Source organism: Sturnira hondurensis, unplaced genomic scaffold (genome assembly GCF_014824575.4).
Source record: "Sturnira hondurensis isolate 20B ecotype Veracruz unplaced genomic scaffold, ASM1482457v3 Scaffold0002840, whole genome shotgun sequence".
Taxonomy (NCBI): domain Eukaryota; kingdom Metazoa; phylum Chordata; class Mammalia; order Chiroptera; family Phyllostomidae; genus Sturnira; species Sturnira hondurensis.
Window position 1 is genome coordinate 21,042,829 of NW_028075471.1, and position 22,213 is coordinate 21,065,041.

Sequence of the window (22,213 nt, forward strand, 5' to 3'; positions counted from 1 at the left end):
GGAATCGCCAACTGGGTACAAAACCACAGAAACCAGAGAGGCACTGACCACGCCTCACCAAGGGCACTCGCTCACGGCTCATCCGGGCCCTGGAATGAGGGTCTACCCACAGCGGGCGACCTTCCCACGTCCCGGACACGTGCGCCTGAGTGACCCTGTGCTGGTCTGGGGTTGAGGACACACTGCAGGGGGACCTGCTGACTGCAAATCCACAGCTGCGGAGGGTCCACTACAGCGCCACCTCGTGAACCTGTGGACGGTTCCATCTGGGACTCACTGTGCACCTGAGAAGTACCTGGAACACCTCCCAGTCCCAGTGACCCTATGAAAACTCGCCACCGAACATCAGGAGAAGAACACCAGCTGCAGCCTCACGTGACCTCACTGCTGAGTTCGTCTCTTGGCCCCGACACGCCAAGGACGCCAGTGCAGCGGTGCAAGACCAGGCCTCGGCGAATGCAGGTGTTAGGGCCGTGGCCCACCTTCCAGGGATGCAGGGTCTCCCAGAGACGCATCTCCACCTGACAGTCCCCTGGTCATCCTGCCCAGCCCCAACAGAGTCTGCAGGATGTGGGCCACACCCCAGAGTGGGTACCACACTCTGCAGCAGGGACAAGAGGGCCAGGCGGTAATCCCCACGGGGTGGAGGAAGGGGAGGTGCTGGAAAGCAGAGGCTGTTCTGAGAGCGAGTCAACTGCAGTGCAGCGCCTGAACCCACGGGGCTGCAGCGTCCTCACCCGGCCCTGTTCCTCGACCCCCCACTGTGCCCCACGACCCAGAGGACCCGACCCAGGAGGGAACCTCCGTCCCGCACAGGGTGTTGGAGCTTCAGCTGGCAACCTAATCGCCAGGTGGCTTACAAAAAGGAGGTTTGCCCTGGCTGGAGTGGCTCAGTAGATTGAGTGCCAGTTTGTGAACCAAACGGTTGCCAGTTCAATTCCCAGTTGGGGCACATGCCTGAGTTGTGGGACAGGTCCCCAGTAGGGGGCACATGAAAGGCAACCACACATTGATGTTTTTCTCCCTCCTTTTCCCTCTGTGCAAAAATAATAAATAAAAATCTTTAAAAAAGAAAGAAAAGGGAGGTCTGCCCCCCTCAAAAATTTCTGATTCGACAGGTATGGGGCAGGGACAGGGAACCTGTGTTTTCAATGTCCCAGGTTTATGCTGAGGCTGCTGGTCTGGGACCACACTGGGAACCACTGACCCGAACTGGACTGCTGGTTTTGCACTAAAAATCTGTTCCCACCCCATACGACACATGTCTCATTCGGGCAGCCCTTGGTGTCTCTTTCAGCTCCTCAATCTCCCAAGCACCTTCCAAAACACCACTACAGCAATAGCATCAGCCTTTACTTGAATAATCCCAAGGACAGGCAAGTCACTATATTTCATACACATCCAAGTCCATTTTTGGCTTCTAATTTCTGAAGTTTTCTGTTACATTGCATCAAAACCTGTGCTCACTAGCTGTGTGAGGCTTGGCCCAGGTTCTTGCTGTGAGCAAACAGTCACATTACAGTTGCGGTCTGGAGGGCAGTGCAGCTTCCCAAGGAGAGAGGGGGAACACACTCAGCTGGGTTGAAACAAGCCTTCTGGCGAGATGATCTTGGAAATGGGCTTAATGGAGCAAAGGTTGCCATTTCAAAAAACAATGTGTCAAGTGTGAGTAAGCGTGATAGACTTAGCAGGTTCTTCTGAGACACTTCGCTCCCCAGACACCAGGGTCTACAGGTGTCCGCAGTCTGGACATCGCCCTGCCCTGGGGGTGGGCCTGGGCCCTGGGCCATGGCAGACAACTGGGGGGCCTCCAGTTTGGCTTTCTGACCATCTGGTGATTTGAGTCCCGACCCAAACAGAGTCACAGTGTCACTTAACCCATCTCTTCAGTTTGTGAATGGCGCGGGTTCCATCTCCTCGTCTCACAGTGCATTTGTTTGGAAATGCTGGGGCGCCTCCGCCCATGGAATCCACCCCCCACAACCATTCTGGGATTTGGTGAGCCCGAGATCGTCTCTGGCCACTCCGCTCCAGGCCTGCGTCTCCCATTGCCTCTCAGCACCGGTCCGTGTCCCCGTCTGGGGTTCATGTGACTCCACTGACGTCTGGCACGGCTTCCGCCAAGGGGCAGCCTGTCCTTCCCGCAGGGCTCCCGTGACCCTGGCAGCTTCCTTTTCTGACCATGGAGGGGTCAGAGGGTCAAGGCCAAGGGTGATGTGAAACTTGATATTCTAATTCCATCGCTTTCTCAGCACTTGTCAGCAGGAACTCCGCATTATAGAACACTTTCCCCATCGATGTTTAACCCTGAGGCACATGTCGTATATACCAGAAAACAAGGGTGAATGCTTGATCGCTTCTCCTTACTCACCGGTTTCGAACGAGCTAGTTCCCTCGCACCTCCCAGAGGTGACTGAGGCAGTTTTGCTGGTGTTTTCTTTTTTTTTAGTAAGCACTTTTTAAAACCTATTGTACAGATCAGAAATGACGTTGCAGCCCCTGGGTTCAGGCCTTGTCCATCCACACTCTGAGCTCAGCCCCAGAGCCAGGGGAACAGGTCACAGCAGTCTCCATGCCCCTAAGCACCGGGGAAGGGTCCCTGGTCACCACAGGTGGAGCCAGCAGTTGACGCCGGAGGCCCAGAACCACAAGGCCCTCCCAGTCTCTCTGACTGGTCCAGTCTCCTAATGGGACACGGTTTCCACTGAGGACAAAGTTTCCTTTTTTAAATTTTGTTTGAAGATTTTATTTATTTATTTTTAGAGAGAAGGGAAGGGAGGGAGAAAGAAAGGGAGATAAACATCAATGTGAGAGAGAAACATTGATTGGTTGCCTCTATACTCCTAACTGGGGACCTGGCCCGCAACCCAGGCGTGTGCCCTGACTGGGACTCAAACTGGTGACCCTTTGGTTCGCAAGCGGTGCTCAATCCACTGAGCCACACCAGCCAGGGTAGTTTCCCTCCTTTTTTAAATTTTTAAAAATTTTATTTATTTATCTTTAGAGGGGAAGGGAAGGGATGGAGAGGAGAGAAACATCAATGTGTGGTTGCCTCTCATCTGTCCCCTGCTGGGAACTGGCCTGCACCCCAGGCATGTGCCCTGACTGGGAATTGAACCGTGGTTGTTTGGTTCACAGGCCTGTACTCAATCCACTGAGCTACATCAGCCAGGTCTCCCTCTTTTTTTTTTTTTTTTTTTTTTTACAGAACTGTTTTCTCATCCCAGAGGGAAAGTAAGTGTAGTAGGTGACCCTGTTTCAACTGCCAAGGAGGGTCCCGGGGAAGGGCGGTTGACAGCCGGGTTTGTGGGAAGGTGGTGCCCACCACTGGCCGCTCCCCAGCCCCGCACACGTCCCCGTCTGGAGATGAGAACGCGCGAGGTGTGAGAGCAGGAGGGGCTGAGAGGCATCTGAGTCCAGAACCCCAGTCACCCACACTGCGAGCCGGGCCACCCCCACCCCTGCCATCACTGGTTAGTGGAAGCTTAGACCAGGGAGGCATCTGGGGCGAAGGGTGGGCGCGCTGCTGCGCCCCTTTTGTGGGTTGGGAGAAGGCACCTGTGATTTGAAGGTTGTGTGACCCGGCCCACAGCCACCTCTCAGGTGCGCTGACTTCGCTCGGATCAGGGCCGGGAAAAGGAGCACTCGGTTTTCCGTCCCTGCTCGCTGCCCTCCACTACCGAGCATGGCGACCAAGGCCTTCCAGGGCCGAGCTGAGCCCGTGGGTGCTGCACACTCTGCACCCCTGCAGGCTGCCACCTCTAACTGGGGAGCAGGCTAGCTGCAGTCACCCCAGAGGGCCTGGGTGCAGTGGTCCCTGGGGTCCAGAGCAGCCCCCAGGCCATGTAAGGAGGTGAGATGTGTGGGAGACGGACCTGGGATGCAGGAAGCACAGGCACAGAGCCCGAAAGTCCCCCTTGCCCGCCCCTGGGGAGCATGCCCATCAGCCAGGCTTTCAGCACCTCCCTGCCCTGCTGCCCCCACCCTCTGCTCTGGCATCAGCTGACACCAGGTGACCTGGCTGTTGCCATTGAATCCTGGCTGCAAAGGGGAGGCTGGCTGTGGGAGGCTCAGCAAGGCAGGCTGCCTCTTTCATATGTGGGGAGTTCCCCCCTCCCCCAGCAGATCACAGAAGGAAAGTGGAGCCGGAGTCCCTGCCCAGGAAGGGGAACCAAATGCTGCCCTCGCTTCCCACCACATGGTCTTTCCCAGAAACCTGCAGGACTCTTCACCAGCCTGAGTTGACAACAGACCGGGGCAGGATGTTGTTTCAGGCGTGGGGGGTGGGGGGTGAATCTGTATAAGAGGTTGGCCTGCAGTTAGGAAGCATGAGGCAACTCCAGTTTTCTGGGAAATCTGGGGCCAGTCAGGGGCCAAGGTCAGGGCCCCTTCCTGCAGCCCAGGACCTGGGAACCAGCTCCGGGAACTGGCCTGGGCTCTGACCAGGATCCAGCCTGGGTCCGGCTGGTCTCTAGAAAGAAGGGAAGGGGGTCACTGTCTTCATGCCAGTCCAGGGCCTGCCAGTCAGCACGGAGGGCTCTGCAGGGCTGCCCCTGGGGACTCTGGGTGCTGGAGACTCCCTCACCCCACCTACCCACATAGTTCACAGCTGAGTCTCCTTGAAGTGATTTCTAAGAGCAGCACCCCCTGCCTGGTGCAGTCACAGACGCATCCCAGCGCCTGGTCCGAGGCATCTGCTCGGTCGGTGAGGACAGGGGCTCCGGACCAGCACCCATGTCTGGGTCCCTTCTCCAAGAGCACCATTTTGGAGTTTTTTTTGTATGAAAAGCCAACTGTGATTTTGAGCCAGGCACCAGCCCCTCTCCCTCCTGACTTCATGGGTTCCATTCAAGAGGAGAGTCACTTGTGCAAGACGACTGTGAGGAGGACGCAGGGGGCAGGGCACACACATCTGGGCTCCTTCAGGGCGGTGGCTTCCCGCTGCCTCCCCGCAGCCCCTGGAGCTCAGCTGGGGCCCCTGACCTCACAGAGGACCCCGAGAACGGGCTGAATGACAGCACCTGAGTCACTGAGAAACGGGGTGAAGCAACGAGCCTCACTACCCCACCCAGGACAGCGGCCTGCCCTAACCACCCTCGGGGGGGCTGGTCGGGACTGGACCACAGTGCGGGGGGCCCTAGGGACAGGGAGGCCGGCCACATCTCTCCTCACCCTCGGCTTTTCCTAAGCGCCCCCACTCCTGCCCCACATCGTGACACCTAGGACACTCCTGAACCAGCCGGTGTGGGTGCCCACTCAGACGCAGCAGCCAGGGACGAGGGCCTGAGGCCGCCCATGAGCAGACATCCTTCGGGCACCACAGCCCTGGCCTCTCACCTGCCCACCTTTCAAGCTGTGGGGCCTTTGGTGTGTGTATCCCACCTCCTGGGCCTCAGTGTGCTCAGCACCTGCCCCCGCCCTCTCCAGCCCCTCTATGTGTCCCGCTAAAGCAGGGGTCCTCCGTGTGGTCCTGGGCATGTGCACACACACTGCGCATGCACACACATACACACGCACCAGACGCGTGCACAAACACAAAGGTAGAGCCAGCAGACCTGGGCCTGGACGCTCGGGCTGTGGGCGGAGCCACCTGAGACCCGGTGTCGTCTTTCACGGAAACCACCACCATCCCGGTGCTAATCAAACAGCAGAAGCAAAGCCGTGAGCTCCGGAAGCTCCCTCTCGAATTTCAGAGACGGCTCTTAGAGAGCCTCTCCTTGGGGTGAGGAACCACAGTGCCGAGGGCATCAGCCACGTGCGCACGCTGCAGCCAGGTGAGGGCTTGCACCTGCGCCCAGGCTACGCCGGACCACCCTGCCCTCTCCCACATGCTGCCACCGGAAGGTGGGGACCCGGCTTCCGTCAAGGACAGAGGCCACTCTGGAAACAGCAAACTTCTCAGACACGGTGCCTCCGCCAGGCTGGCCACTCCCAGGCATGCCCTGCACCCAGGCCACTGGGAGCCGCCCCGGAGCGCTGGCCCAGTGGGTGTTCTCCACGGCAACTCGGTGAGAGCCACACCTGCGCCTGGGAACTGGCATGCAGGTCAGGGCCAGTGCTCTCGGACGGCGCATGAAAGGCCGAGATAAGGTGGAAAAACAAACACGCCAGTGCCTTGGACGTCAGTGAAAGGCCGTCGGGCCTCAATCAGAGCACTGCGTCCTGAGCAGACCCAGATGCCCCCCAGGGCTGCCTGCCAACCACCGGCTCTATCCGGCAGCTACTTGACATCTGTGGAGTCTCCAGGTGAGGGTGCGGGGAGTCAGGGCCCCTACGAGCAGCTGTCAGGGAGCCGTTGCCCCCCTGGCTCTCCTGACCAGGCGTTCCTTCTACATGCCACGGTGCTTTGGTCCGGCCTCCTGGCAGCCGAGAGGGGCCTGACCTGACTGCAGTCCACGAGTGTGACTGCTGTCACGTCCATGCTTGTCAGCGTGTGAGATATTTGTGTGATGCACATACATGTCAGTCTACAGAAAGAGCTAGAGCACATGTGTGACTGTTGTAAGGAACCGCACCCCTGCCCTTACCTCTAAGGATCATGGTTAACTTAGAAACACGGTGACCAAGTCCCACAGGCTGTGCCAGTGCGACACACACCAGCGGTGTGCCCCTGGCTGTTTTGTCCTTTTAAGTGTAGCGCCCCTGGCAGCCACAGGCCCTGGTGCAGCAACACTGAGGCTCAGGTCTGACTCCCTCACCAACAGCCCCCAGGGCCCCCGGAGCACGGCTGTGGTTTGGCAAGTCCCAGTGCGGCGACCCCGTGGGACCCCCAGCACAGCTTCCTGCCCGCCACCTGCTCCGTCCTCACAGAGAAGGAGCCTCCAGCGAGGGGAGCATGGAGCCAGCCTGTGTGCGTCCTGGTGGGCGGACGAGATGCAGGCGGCAAGCCTGCAGGCCTCTGCCGGGGCCCCTCAGCAGGGCACTTCAGTCTGTGCGTCCGTGCAGCCCCTGCACCCCACGTGGGAGCCATCACGACAGACAGGGGCTCCACTCCCGAGAGTCACAGGAAGTGGTGCCCAGTGCCCGGAACACGGCCAAGGGCCCAGGGCCATCCTCCCTCCAGTGTCCCATTGCCCGGGTGTCACAGAGGTACCGCCCCGGGAATTCGGGCAGACCCGAGGCGCAGAAGGTCAAGATCGAAGACTGGCCACAGCACCGGAGGGCTCACAGTGTGCCAGTGCAGTCTGCAGAGCAGGGACGTCCCCACTGCAGGATAGAGCAGAGCAGCGTCCAGGCAGAGTGGGACACAGAGGTGCTGGAAGGACAGTCGCACCCTGAACCCACCACCACCCACAGCGCAGGCCACCTGCTCCGAGCCTGGAAACCACATGAGCCCCTCTGACCACGGATGAACGAGAGACCAGAGAGGGAGGGAAGGGAGCAGGACAGACAGATGGACAGTGTGCAGCTCAGGCAGCCCCGGGCTGGGGTGCGGTGGCCCAGGGACATCTGAAGTCCTATTCCCCGGTTGTCTCCTTCCTGGGAGCAGCGCTGCCGTGGGGAAGGCACCCCCCTCATCCCCAATGTCACCTCACGAAGACGTTCTCACGGTAAATGTGGCACCAAGGCCCAGAAACACCCTCCCGGGGTCTGACCATAGGGCACGGCATGCCCACTGGTGTCCTCTCGAGCTGCAGGGACAGACGCGAGGGCCTGCCCTGCACAGGGAACCCCAATTTAAAAATGTGGCAAATGGGCCTGAGGAGCAGCCACAACATAGCTTCGAGCTCTCCACACCAGAGTGAGCAGTGGGAAAGCCGGCCCATCTCACCCTGGGGCGTCGCCTCTGTCTCTCAGCCCCAGGCTCCTCCTGTCCCAGCTGGTGGCAGACATCCAACTAAGCGCCTGACACAGGACAGGTGCTCCGCTGGGGTGACAGAGGAAGAAACAGAGGTGGGCTCTCGGGTGGCCTGGCCGGGACCCACCTGCACCGCTGAGTCCCTAGGTCACGTGTGGAGTGTGGGGTCGTGCCACCATCCAAAAAGCCAGGCCCAGGGTGTCAGAGGCACTCGGCTGAGGCGGGCCCAGGAGAGGAAGACTTCTGCAGGTCCTGCCCTGAGGAGTGACAGCTCCAGGGACAGAGGCTGCCCTCCCTGGGGAGGGGCAGGGCGGGACAGGGAGCACAGGGGAACGCGTCCGTCCAACTGCTCTCCTGCAGCAGCCCTCCGAGGGCCAAGAGCGCACGAGGACAGACATGTGAGGACAGACAGACGTCGGGAGTCTGACACTGCCCTCGAGCCCCAGGAGATGTGCTCACAGGCACCAGGTGGACCCATGCGACAGAGAGGGAGACCCAGCTACCGGTGTACCCGGTAGGGGGGCCTCAGCTCCCCCATCTCAGAGCTGGAGGTCACAGGAGCCAGTGGTGCTCAGGGCACAGCTGGCAGCAGGCAGGCTCGCCGCACACAGGGTCGCTTGGCTGTCCCAGGGGAGGTCCTCTGAGTCCCCTGCGATGTGCCCGGCACGGGAAAGCCTGACTAACTGTCCCTGTGGGCTGCAGTGGGCGGCAGCTCGGCCTTGGTTCTGACGTTCTGACTGTGGGGACTATTTATAACTGCCCTGCTTATTTTACTAAGTTCCTCAAGGAAGATGACACATGGTCATTCCCTCGTCTGGGACCTGTTATTGCTGCTCTAGGGCTCTGACTCATGACCCGTCTGGGGCAGGGGCACGCTCTGCCGGGCCTAGTCCTCTCTGCTGACACGCGCACACAGCAGCCCCTCTGCTCTCTGGCTGGCTCCATGGCTGGCTCCCCCTAAGACTCGTTGTCTGTGTGTCCTCAGACCCACAAGTGCAGTAGAGTCTGACGAGAGGGCGTGTGGACGAGCACACATAACAGAGAAAACGAACTGAGGAAACAAATGGCTTCGGAAGTACGTAGAGGAAGGTGGCAGTGGACAGGGACACCCTGTGGTCAATGGGGCACTGAGGCTGACCCCAGCCCCTGCGCAGTGGCCCCTTGGCCACCTGTGCTCCAGGGGGGTTCATGACAAGTGTGACACTCTGGTGAGAAGCATGCGCGGAAGAGCTGTTGTCTGAACGCCAGCCCCAGAGTCTCGCTCGGCCCCGGAGAGAAATGCGCGGCCGCGCCAGCAGCAGACATGGGGGAGCCTGAGACGCCAGTGAGAGGAGCTGGTTTGCACGGCCTGCACCCGGTGCGGGTACCGCTCTGCGCCTCTGTGGGAGAGACAGGGCAGAACCGGTGGAGGCCAGTGGTGGCCGGGGAGCGGAGGGGCGGACAGGCCAGCCGTGAGCACAGGGGGTGCTCTGGGCTGAGGGAAACTGTGCATGACGCTGTAGCAAGGCACACCTGTCACCATGCACTCGTGCAAACACAGAGAATGCACCCCGCCAGGACTAACCCTGAAGTGAACCGGGACAGCGGCTAATAACAATGTACTGGCCTCAGCTGGAGTGTAGTAAGCGCACTGGCTGTCTGTGAGAGGCCCCAGTGTGAGCTGCTCAGTTTCCCTAAAGTCAAATCTATGATTACTTTCTAACTCACCATGTGGGAGCACATGTTTGCTGAGAGCAAATGGAACCCCTGAGAAGTGCCAGGACTTGAGTCATACAAACAGCAGCAGCAGAGTGCAGTCAGAGCTAGGCATGGCCCCTGCATCCCCATGTTCCCCTGTGGCCAGATGGGGTGCAGCGGCACTGCCCATGTGTCCTGACCCAGGGTGTCTTCCCCTAGAGAACCAGCGCACTCTGTGGGGCCCTGAACGCCGGCCACACCCCTGCCCCGTCCAATGACCTCGCACCGGCTGGGCCATTTGACCACCAGTTTCCACTGAGCACCTCCCTGGCCAGGCAGCCCGTCCCTCACAGTGATGAACAAGACACATGTGCTCAGGAGGGGTGGTCACCACCACGAACTGCAGGACTGTGGTCTGTCTGAGGGGGCGGGGCCTGGGGCAGGGTGCCGTGTCCCCAGCTTGGCCACTGCGCCTCCAACCCAACTGCAGCCCCGCTGTCGGTCTGCACATGTGCTGCAATGAGTCACAGACACAGACGTCTGAGGAGAGACCTCCAGTTAGAGTCAATTTGCCTGAAAAATGTCCAAGAATCGCCCCGGGGGTGGGGGTCTGGGGGACGAGAGAAGCCAGGGCTCATGCAGAAGCTGCAAGTGCTTCACTGACAGTGGCCACCAGCAAGGACACACAGCAGTCTGCATTCCCTCCACATGGCTCAGCCCAGCTCCCAGGAAGGAGACCACATGATCTAGACTGTCATGGCCTGTCTCTGCCCTTCAGACAGAGGGGGCAGCAGAGCCCAGTGCGATGGAGCCATGAATGGAGGGCCAGGACACATGCCTGTTTCTGGGAACATGGGTGGCCAGGCACTGGGACCCAAGGCTGCAGGTCCTGGTACTCAGTGTGCCACCAGCTGACCGGAGTGGTGAAGTGCTCGGCTTCTGCCGACTCCCTGCACCCAAGGTGGAGCCCACACAGGCTCAGGGCCTCTGCCCTGGTGATACACCGGCCCCTCTGACAGCAGCCTGCTGCCCCTCCCCCTGGAGCCACACCTTCTAATCATGGAGACGCCCCGTGACTCCCCAGGGCGGCGGCGGGGGGTCAGGTCAGGTCAGCAGCTGCTCACCTGCTTTCTCCCTGCTCCAGCCAGCTCTGTTCCCGGACTCACAGGGCTGTGGTCTCCCACTGTGTTCAGTGGGTAAGAGGAAATGCCCCGGGGCACAGCCAGGCCAGCTGGGCCTCTTCCCCGGCAGGAAGGACCCTGGGGTTCTTCAGGTGCCTGTCCCTCCCCCAAGGGAGTAGAAGACCAGCAGCTGGCCACACCAACGGCTAAGGACACCACCCACCACACACACTGCCTACAGAGCCTGGCATGCTGGCCCTGGGCCGGGGCAGGCCCCCCACCGGGCATCCTCCCTGCTCTGAGGAAGGTGGGTGGGCACAGGCAGAGACCGCACGGGCCCCTGCCCCCACCGAGCTCACTCACAGTGCTGACGTCACAGCAGGGCTCAGTACCGAGTCCTCGGGTGCTTCACCCGGGCTCTCTTCCCACACAGAGCGTGTCCTGCCGGGGCCACTGCATGGGCAGATCAGGAAGGAGGGGGACTCTGCTGGGCCCGAATTCCATGTGCCCCCCCCCAGGAGAAGGTGCCCCGGTGAGGGGGGTGAGGAGAGGTGACAACAGGGACAGGGCAGGGAGGCAGAGCTGCACCCACCGGGGAGCAGGAAGGCCCCCGAGGCCGGGAGGCCTGGGCCAGAGCCACTTTATGGCCTTGTGGTGGCTCCACATGGGGCTCCGTCACCGTTGCCAAGGACGAGCACAAACAAACAGGCTGCACCCGCTGCACCTGCCGACGTGGCACCTGCAGCCGCCGCTGCTGGCAGCCTGGCACCAGGGTAGCAGGTGCACAGGCTAGCGGGACCGGATGCGACTGAGGAGGCCGGCACCCGAGGACCCCGGAGTGGGCGTGAGTGGGTGTGTCCGGCTGTCTGTGAGAGTCTGGAGGAGTGGAGTTATGAGTGTGCGAGTGGCTGAGAGTGTGTGCCCGGTCCTGCCCCTCCATGCCCAGGGCCCCTGGGGCTGAGGCTGGTTCTCCAGGAGTGAGATGGCCTCTCACCACCTGACCGGGGCCCCACCCAGTCTGACGGGGACGTCCTAGGGGAGAAACTGCAGCTGGGCGCTGCACGCACATCACAAGGACAGCCACTTTCATGGGAAGGCCCCCTCTGCCCCCGCACAGGCGATGGGTGGGCTTCAAGGCGGAATGACCCTGCACATACAGGCCTGGCTTGCTCAGTGCGCCTCCCTTGTCGTTACAGAGAAAAGGAGAGAAGGCGAGAGCATGGTGAAGGTCACTGATCGGGGAACGGTGAACCCCACAGCGGGGGCTGCTGGAAGGGGGTGGCCTGGAAACTGGTCTGAGGAGGGGACCGGGCTGGCTTGCACCGCTGTCCTCTGGCCCAGGGCAGGCTGGTGAGGAAAGGGGACAGTGAGGCATTTTGGCAGCTTGCAACTTCCCCTGGGGGCATAAACAACTAACAAGACTGGGGCGTCGGCCTGCACACCGCCGGCCCGCTCTCTGCCCACGTGGCCATCCACTAAACTCACGTCTGCACATCCACACAGAGCCGGACCTCCAGCCACGTTCACAGGACCTGCCCACAGTATCACTCTCCACCCAGGACCCACCGGGAAGCCTGGCCCAGCTGCGCCTTGAATTGGATCCCCCCAGGGTGCCCTGCTTGGGAGGTGGCCCTCCACTGCGGCTGGGCAGCATCGGATGCCCACAGCCCAGCCAATCGCCCCAGAGGCTTCTAAAGAACAAGGGCCCGAGTTTTCAGAAGGAGACTCTCAGGATAGAATCTCCGATTCCAGCCATTTGGGCTGTTTAGTGTCAGGAAGAGCTGTCAGTGGGCCGGGGGGCCAAAGTCGCAGTCCCTGGTGGGCTGGGTTGAGAACAGCGGGATGCCTGGGGCTCTGGAAGTCTCTGGGGGAACTAGAAGCAGATGGGGGGGAACGCACAGGCCAGAGACCCAGTGCCCGGCCCCAGACATGAATGGGCCAAGTGTGCAGCTGCAGGAAGAGAGGAGGTGGCTGCGGCGACGCATCTGAGAGGGAAGACGGCCTGGAGGTGGCGTGCCCTGAGCCCCCTGCACAGGAAGCCGCTTCACCAAAGAGAAAAATGCACATGGCCCCAATGAGGCTTCGCTTCACGCCCTGAATCTGGTGGTGGGGCTTGGGTGCTTGGCCAGAGGAGTCTGCCCTGCTGCTACCAGGGAGGCCGAACGGGTCAGCGAGTCTGTGCTAGAAACGTGCCATCTGTGAGCACAGGAAGCATTTCAGAGAGAGGCAGGCAGCTGCCCACCCACCCGGGCCTTGGAGAGACACGACCAGACACACACCGGCCGTCACTGAGGGGGCGTGCCACACTCAGCATCTGGGCCTCAGAGCCCTCCCTCTGACCCAGGCAGCACGATGCTGTCCCTACCTTCATGGCCCCCAGGCTGCCACGAAGCAGAGGGTGTCTGCTGGTTGGTGGGAACAGGTCCAAGCCTGTGGGGGTCCCCTTAGTGAGCAGCATGGACATGAACGACCTGGCTGGAGCTGAGCCTACGCTCCGGGACTGCCAGGCTGGCCCCTACTGCCTTGAAGAGGGTGGGAGATGAAGACCGTGAGACCATCTGTGGCACCAGGAATAGACACCCTACCGGGGACAAGGTGCCATCCCTGACACTCTGCAAAGGGAGAAGCTGAGACCCATGGGCCTGTCACCACTGAGGGCCTGGAGGTCAGACCCAGGTCTCTCTGTTCCTCTCTTCTGTGGGTCCTGCAGCTGCAGGGCTTCTCCACTCATGTCCACACCACGTCCGTGCCCGTCTGCATGGTACAGGTCCGGGTAAATGCCCCCAAGTCAGAGTGAGAAGCGGCCCTGGTGTGGAAGTCGTGTGGCAGGCATGCAGGGGAGCATTGGGTGGGGGGAGTAGGAGGCAGCCAGAGCCCCGGCCAGGGCTCCTGCTGGTAGGAAAGTGCATATGAAGCAGTTGTCCCAGCTTTAGGACTCAAAACGATGGATGCTGGTGGGAACACAGTCCCCACGGTGAACATCACTTTAATGAGGGAATAATGCATGTAAAGTGACTTCTCACTGCAGGGAGTCAGAAAACCTTGGTGCGGATTGCCTACCGGGGAGGCGGTCTGCGGGAACATGAGAAAAATGGCCCCCCATTAGAGCCAAAGTTAAAAATATCCACAGCCCTTCTGACTCCAGTGACAATTCACAAAAACAAAAAATAGAATGAGGAAATAACAGAGATACCCACGAGGACGTGTGCAAAATGTAGCCTACCCCCCCCCCCACCCGATGGTAGGGTGTGTTCACAGCTCAGAAACCAGCCATCGCGCTGTGACAAGACCCCCAAGGATGCTCAGGTGCGTGGGACCGAGGGGCAGNCTTCTGTGGGTCCTGCAGCTGCAGGGCTTCTCCACTCATGTCCACACCACGTCCATGCCCGTCTGCATGGTACAGGTCCGGGTAAATGCCCCCAAGTCAGAGTGAGAAGCGGCCCTGGTGTGGAAGTCGTGTGGCAGGCATGCAGGGGAGCATTGGGTGGGGGGAGTAGGAGGCAGCCAGAGCCCCGGCCAGGGCTCCTGCTGGTAGGAAAGTGCATATGAAGCAGTTGTCCCAGCTTTAGGACTCAAAACGATGGATGCTGGTGGGAACACAGTCCCCACGGTGAACATCACTTTAATGAGGGAATAATGCATGTAAAGTGACTTCTCACTGCAGGGAGTCAGAAAACCTTGGTGCGGATTGCCTACCGGGGAGGCGGTCTGCGGGAACATGAGAAAAATGGCCCCCCATTAGAGCCAAAGTTAAAAATATCCATAGCCCTTCTGACTCCAGTGACAATTCACAAAAACAAAAAATAGAATGAGGAAATAACAGAGATACCCACGAAGATGTGTGCAAAATGTAGCCTACCCCCCCCCACCCGATGGTAGGGTGTGTTCACAGCTCAGAAACCAGCCATCGCGCTGTGACAAGACCCCCAAGGATGCTCAGGTGCGTGGGACCGAGGGGCAGAGGCCGGTCTGCAAGGGCCGTGCACTGACAGGCTCCAGTTCGGTCACGTTCTGGAACAGGAGTTAACATGGGGACAGACCCAATCGTGGACCATGTCCCCACACTGGCCCCACCATGGAACAAGCACACCAGTGGTGCCGGGTGCTGGCGCTGGGAGGGGCTGGGGGGAGCGCTGCAGCTTCCCGGGTTCTGCCCACAGTTTGATGCGACTCCCGCAAGTCCCAGCAGTCCTTGCACTGCAGTGCGAGACAAGCACTGCCTCTGGGGGCCGTGACCTTGAGCTCGAGCTGGGTCATCCCTCAACAGTGGAGCTGATTGAGGCCAGCCCTGGGCCAGGACCTCATGTCACCCTAGACCATGTGGGCTTCGGCTGAGGTTGTCCTGCCCGTGGGGGCAGGGAGTCTGGGGCCAGAGCTCCCAGCAACTGCACTGGAATTACTGGACTTCCCCAAACCTAAATAACAAGTATCCCTACAAAGAGGAGCTAAGAGCACACCACCTACAGGTGGATGGCAGGAAGTCCTGCTCACCCACTTGCCACAGACCAGCACCCACTGGGGACTCCCAGGTCTCTGCCTTTAGGTCTTCCAACTGCACAGCCTCACCCTAGGGGACATGCTGCCTGGGGGCCGGCAACAGCGTGGTGGCCTCAGTCCCCACTCTAGCATCCAGGCCACAGACTGGTCTTCCGCTGGGCCACCAGCCCACCAGCAGCCTGCTCTCTGCAGGATGGCTCTTCCCTACGGCTGCTCCACAAAGGGGCATCCCCCTGGGCCTGGTTGGCAGCCTCTGACTGTGGCTGCTGACCAGAGAGCGGTGATGACAGCATGTCACCAGATGCCAGCGTGCTCTGAGGAGCTAGCTGGTTCACCCTTTCCTTCGATGTTCCCGCCAGGCCCTGGGACCATCAGAGAGGGGATTCAAGGCAGCACCAGCCCAGGGCAGCAGGGGCCAGATGGCATCGGACGTGAGACCAGGATTTCACTGCCTCCGAGAAATCCAGTGCACCGACGCTGAGAGAGGCGCTGACCACTGGCCCAGCCATGTGACTGAGCCACATCTTAGCGGCGCCTCCACGGGTCTTCAGGGGAGACTGAGGGTGTATGGCCCTTGGTCCCCACAGAGGCGGTGTCAGGGTTCTGGAATAAGAAGGGTCTTTGTTGCGGCTGGTGGCACTCTCCCTGGCCATTTGAAGCTGCATCACCAAAAAAAATGAGCGCGGACACATTTCCCCGACTGCGACCTGGCAAGAGTAAAAGCTTATCTGCCGCTCAGCAAACTGCCAACTTCTGCAGCCAGAAACGCCATTATCAGTGATAGCTCGGACCTCTGAAACAGTCTTTGAACCCAAGAACTCAATCCCCTCAGTGGCTGGCTGGGTCATGGTGGAGAAACGGAGCCAACAGCAGCGCAGTCAGGCCTGTAGCCTCGGGTCAGGGTGGCTGGGCCCGCAGTGCCGTCACAGGTGTGCATGCCCACACACATGCCTACACACACCTGGCTCACACACGCAGTGTCACACACACCCACATCCACATAGACACACAATACAAACCCACCCATGCACTGGGATGCACACCTGCACACCAATACAGTGCACACTCATAAGCATGCAGTGCCATGCACACTCACACACCCATACACAGCATACACCCATATGCAAACTTGTACACACATCACACCCATGTGTGCATAATACAGACATAAATGTACACCCACACAGACACATGCCCAGGGGCACTGGGATGCACCCCTGCACACTAACACAGCACATTCCCACAAACATGCAACACCATGCATGTTCACACAACACATGCTGTGGTGCACTCACAAACACGTGAGGCACACGTGCACACAAATGCACACTCACATGGACACTGGCAGGTATACTCCCACACAAATGCAGGAGTGACACGGGAAGGCAGCCCCACTGGGGTGGCCCCCTTGCGGCCCCCACTCCCTGTGGTGATGAGTCACAGACTGAGACCCTCAGAGCTGGGGCTCATCTAAGCAGCAACAAGAAAGTGGGGAAAGCCCTTTCTGAAAGCCAAAGCCTCCCCCACGGGGCATTTACAAGACGCCCCACTGCTCACGGGAAGCTCTGTTCCACCCAGGACTCAGGTGCCAGTGCAGAGCACACCAGAAGATGTCCTTGGGCACAGCTGACCTGGACCAGGCTGGCCAGAGGGCAGCCCTGCCCCTGAGTGTGTGCGAGCAGGAACCCCCTGCCGAATGGGCCAGTCTTCCCCACAGCGAGGCCAGAGTGAGACCACAGTGACAGCAGAAATGCCCAAAGCCCCTCCACAGACGTCGGTGCTTGAAACGGCTGAAATCACAGATCACGGGGCATCTCAGGAAAGGTCGCCAGGGACAGGGGTTTGGAAGAGGACGGCAGGGGCTGCAGGTGGGGGGCTGGGTGACAGGACAGAGGGGATTGCCACTGTTTGCTCTACTCTGCACGTGACCCCAGTTCTCTGCAGTAAAAAGTTGAAAACAAAAGTCATTTAATCTCTTCCCTGAAAAAAATATAGCGCTAGACTTGCTTGTAGTTCTAACATTGTGTGTGTGTGCATGTGACACAAATACGTGTGTGCACTGTATTTGGGCAGGTCTGTGAGTGTGTGAGTGTGAATAGCATGTGTATGCCTGCAGGCACCCATCTGTGTGTGCACCTGTTTCCATTGTCTATTTGTGCATATGTGTGCATGTCTTTGAGTGTGTGTGCACGCACAAGGGTGAACTGCACATGTGCCTGCAGGCACCCATCTGTGTGTGCATCTGGGTACATTGCATATTTATGCATGTGTGCATGTCTTTGAATGTGTGTGCATATACAAGGGTGAACTGCAGGTATGCCTTCAGGCACCCATCTGTGGGTGCATGTGTGTATATCACATATCTGTGTTACATGTCTGTGTGAGTGTGTGTTTGCATGTATCTGTGTGTGTGTGGTGGAGGAAACCAGGCCCCCAGGCCCTCACGTGCAGGGTGCCCTGTGAAGCCAGTTCACAGTGCCGTGGAAGCTGCCTCCTGCACAGGTCCCCCCACTCAGCCGAGGACCAGAGGGAATTCTCTGGAAGAGCAGGCCCATGAGGCCCACAGCAGCGGCAAACTCCCAGCACCCCAACCCCACCTCCCTGGGCCCCCAGCAGAGGGGAGCCTGAGGGACAGCTGATGGGCCCCCAGAAAGGCAGGGGTACATTGCATCTGGACAATGTGTGAACACGGCAATTGTGCGGAAGATGGGCTGCACCCGGGGGTGCCAGCAGCTTCCCATACATCATCCCCAGGATGCCTCGTTTCCCTACAAATCAGACCCAAACTTAAACCTACCCAAGCATACCAGGACTCCAGGGCTTCATGTCGCCCACCGGCAATTTAACTCTCCAGGGAACACACAAAAGTAAGATAATGACCCCAATTCAAAGCCCCCAACCTCCATGACAGCCTGAGAGCCCCAAGCCACCTATGACCCACTACCCAGAAAGAAGCCAGCCAAATCCTTGAGGCCAGGGGTCGACCCAGGATCCTGTCCCTTGTACCCTGAAAGGCAGAGTGTTGGCATCACTACAAAAGGGACGGTGGGTTACAGAGAATGGGCCGTGACTTGGCCAGGACCAAAGGGGCTGGTCCCGCCGGAAACCAGACTCTTGAACATTTTCTTCTAGGACTCAGAACATGAACTCACCAGCTCTCCAGCTCACTCTGAAGATGAGACGCACACACCAGCTCAGAGAGCCCCGAGCAGCCCTTTCTGGAGTTCCCTCTGGGGGCTGCAGTCCTGAGGGGCCCCTCCCAGGCATATGGTGTGTGCAGCGAAGGGAGGAGGGGCTGGGGGAGCAGCCGCTTACCTTGGCTTCACATCGCCTGTGGCAGGAATGCTTGCAGGCTGGAAGAGAAGGGAGAGAGCATGTGTGCTCCGTGGCCGGGGCAGCAAGACCTGCTCCTCTTCCCATGCCCATCAACACTTGGGAAGCCCGGGTAGGGGGAGGCTCCCACCGCCAAGGCAGTGCTGGAGCACATGGCATGCAGGGGTGAGTGTGCAAAGACCCGCCGCCACTGTGCTGGCAGCAGCATCTGGGTGGGTGGGTGGGGACTGTCCCGGAGGTGCAGGCGGCCAGACCAGAGCCCTGAAGCACAGAGGCAGAAACCCCAGGCAGCAAGACGCACGGTTGGCCTGGAAATCACAGCTTCTCCCAGAAGGAAGAAGAGAAGCTTGAAAATGCCTCAAAGAATGAGGCCTGAAGTCCCCTCACCCCTCGGCCCAGAAGTCACACCCTCCTGCGGCTTCCAGGGCACAGCTAAGGACCAACTGTTGGCCTGGATCCCTGGCTAAGTTTCTACGGGGTCCTTCCCGGGGCTGCTGGCCAAGCCCAGAGCGGCAGGGGTCAGTTTGGAGGCCCGGCAATGCAGACTTCCGGGCGGAACTGATGTGATTTCACAGGCCCAGCCCCCCAGAGGCCGCAGCTGTGCTGACACTGACACCCCCCCACCCCCGTGAGGGGGACACACAGAGCAGGCCTGGCTGCCACCCCCAGTGTTTCCAGGCAGAGACAGCAGGACACATGGGGGGAGGAGGCGAAGGCTCCATGTGGGCCCACGCAGGCCCCCCCTTCATGCCCCATGTGAGCCCCAGGGAAGGACAGGGGCCTGGGCATGGGGGCACGTGAGCAGGGGGTTCCTGGCCCCTACAGCTGGGCTGCCCTGGGTGGGGCCAGTGACCCCTCTGGGTCTGTTCTGGCCCCAGGGTTACTGCGATGCCACAAGGAAACCATCCGAGGCACCTGCTCTGAAATGATGGGAAGCGTGTGGGGGCCTGGGGGGACAGGGCCTCACAGGTCAGAACGCATGCCCCGCATCTGGTCAGCTGCTGGGTCCCAAGCCTTTCACCACCCTGTCCCCCTCCCCTCCCCAGGTGCTGGGCACAGAAATGCTGGCCTCACATAGGTCCCCATGTAAGGGGCCAGCGGCCCTCCATGCCCACACCTTGGGGAGGGGCTTTCTCTTCAGGGACCTCCTTTCTGAACTGTCTGTGCCTCTGAGGTCTGTGGGGTGCTGGACTCTGTACCTTCTGAGGCAAAGGTGATGAGAGAGTCTAGGCAAGACCAGGGTGGTGAGGGCAGATAAAAAGTGGCTGACCCCTGCCTCTCTGGGCACAGGAAGGGGCTGCTGCCTCTGGCCACCATTCTGCACAGTGTGGCCCCCAGGGAGAGGGGAGGCCAAAGTGCACCAGGACTCCCCACAAAACTGCGTCCCCAAACCACACAGGCCCAGGAAGACAAGATGTCCTCGGTGACTCTGCCTCCACTCTCCCCAGAGCTAGCACCAGCTTGCACTGGTTGGTGCTTTTTCCCACTGAGGCAGGATTGACAAGCAACACTATGCAGTTAAGGTGTGCAGCATGGCGGTTTGATGCAAAGGTATGTTGTGAAATACCAAAACCAAGTCACCTCCACCACTGCATACAGAGGAACATTCACAGGTGGGACGGAGAGAGCAGGTTGTCCCCCGCCCTTCTGGATGGCAGCAGGCTCTGCCCAACCCAGTCTGGGCCTGGGTGCCGTACAGGGTCGGGGAAGCGAGGGCTCTCCTCCCTGCCTGCCTGTGTCTGGGTGGGACATGGGTCTCCTGCGTTGGGACTTGGTCTGGAGCTACNGCGGTTTGATGCAAAGGTATGTTGTGAAATACCAAAACCAAGTCACCTCCACCACTGCATACAGAGGAACATTCACAGGTGGGACGGAGAGAGCAGGTTGTCCCCCGCCCTCCTGGATGGCAGCAGGCTCTGCCCAACCCAATCTGGGCCTGGGTGCCATACAGGGTGGGGGAAGCGAGGGCTCTCCTCCCTGCCTGCCTGTGTCTGGGTGGGACATGGGTCTCCTGCGTTGGGACTTGGTCTGGAGCTACTCAGGGGCTCTCTGGTCTCCAGCCTGCTGCCTGCAGATGGTGGGGTTTCTCAGCCCCATAACTGCATGCACGAGTCCAAATACCGCATTTCTCTCCCTGCAGGTGCCCCAGCGGCCCCGTCTCTCTGCAGGGCCTGCTCACAGGACGCTGGAGCAGACTGAATGCAGAGGCTGACCGCAGGAGGCAGCCCTGCTGCCAGGTCACACGTCACAGAAGTGCCAGAACTACACGCGCAGTGCTGCTCCCCTCTCTCATGCGTGGGACAGCTCCTCGAACAAGCGGTATCACCGATTCCCATCTGCTGTGAAAACCGGAAGTTACCCAAGCAGTAGAAAAAGTTATGTAGCCACAAAGAAAATATTGGGCAGCTCGGAAAAATCACCTGATCCAAAAACTAATGTGTGGCGGAGATTATAACAGGTAAGGGGAAAAAGATACAGAAGCATGCATGACACAGAACAGACTCTGAAAGCAGACACGTGTGAGAGTCTGGCCACACGAGAGCCCTCGGCACCCAGGAGACACGCCACAATGCACCTAAGAGGGGACGGGCCTCACAGGAAGGCATGCTGGGAAAACCAGCACACCCAGGAAGAATCACAGAAATAACATGAATTCCCAAGGAATCAGGGCTGAAGCTGGCCCAGAACGGGAAACGCAGGAATGAGCACTGGAACAATTCAGTCTGCAGAGGGGAAGGCGCCCTTCAGAGAGAAATGACAGGGAAACTCAGTGCGATGGTCAGCAGGTTGGAGCAAGCCTCGCCCTGAACTTCCACCGCTGCCCACACTCCCCGAACGCAGCTAGACCAGCACCAGCCAGCGCGTTCGTGGTGTGCAAAGTGCCTTGAGGAGGAGCTGATGTTTCTGTAGGTCAGATGCCCACCAAAACTGGCACCGGTTCTGCCTAAGGTAGCAGATCGAAAGCTTAACATTTCTAATAAAATGAGTTCTTCAAAATCAAAAAGGAAAATTCTAATAGTTTAAGTGAGCAAGGATCTGAAAGACTAGTTCACTAAATAAACACTTGAGACGTCTTTTCTGTATCTTTCTGGATGCTTGACCCCTGTAATGACAGGATGGGTGAAAACTGGGATAAAAGGAGAGGCCAACTTTCACCCACCTTCTTGCAAAAATGGAGAGCCGAGCCCTGGCCAGGGGGGGCTCAGGTGGTTTGAGCATCGGTCTGTGGACTGAAAGGTTGCGGGGTTCAACCCCTGGTCAGGGCACGTGCCCAGGCTGCAGGTTCAATCCCCAGCTGGGGCGTGTGGGAGAAGACAACTGATTGAGTTGGTTTCTCTCCCCCATCAAAAAAAAAAAAAAAAGAAGAAGAAAAAAATATCCTCAATAAGAATGTTAAGATTTTTTCCCCCCTAACGAAGAGCGCAGCAGTGTCAGGGGAGAGAGAGGGTGGAGCTGTGGAGAAGGCTCTGGCTCCTCCTCTCAGGACCTGCTTCCCCTCCCCCGACCCCAGGCTCCCTCCTCCAATGGGGGCTACACGGTCACAGGGAAGAATCCTGGTGCCCACGGCTGTGGCAGCAGCGCCCAGAGCATCTGGCGCTGACTCGGCTGACATTTTCCCCCGTTGCCCTGGAACTACTATTCTCCGCGCATCTCCAGAGCCTCAGGAATCCAGGCCCTGTCCACATGGGCCTGTCAGAGCTTTATTCAAGGCTCTGCACATATTTACCAAGCAAGAGACGGGCCCTGGGTGTCACCGCTGCTCCACCCGTGACACTCACAAGTCTGC

At 59.4% G+C, this 22,213-nt stretch overlaps 1 protein-coding gene across 4 annotated transcripts in view; it reads right to left on the minus strand.

The window, feature by feature from the left end:
- The window catches only part of TNS3 (tensin 3), a 104,435-nt gene that overhangs the window by 55,605 nt on the left and 26,617 nt on the right, over positions 1 to 22,213 (minus strand). For 3 of the 4 annotated variants that reach the window (XM_037041059.1, XM_037041056.1, XM_037041060.1), the window contains exon 3: positions 18,409 to 18,446. The gene's annotated coding sequence lies outside the window, so the exon portion shown is untranslated. Of the gene's footprint in view, positions 1 to 10,959; positions 11,242 to 18,408; positions 18,447 to 22,213 lie in introns of those variants that run through there. The other variant, XM_037041058.1, reaches the window with a different exon arrangement.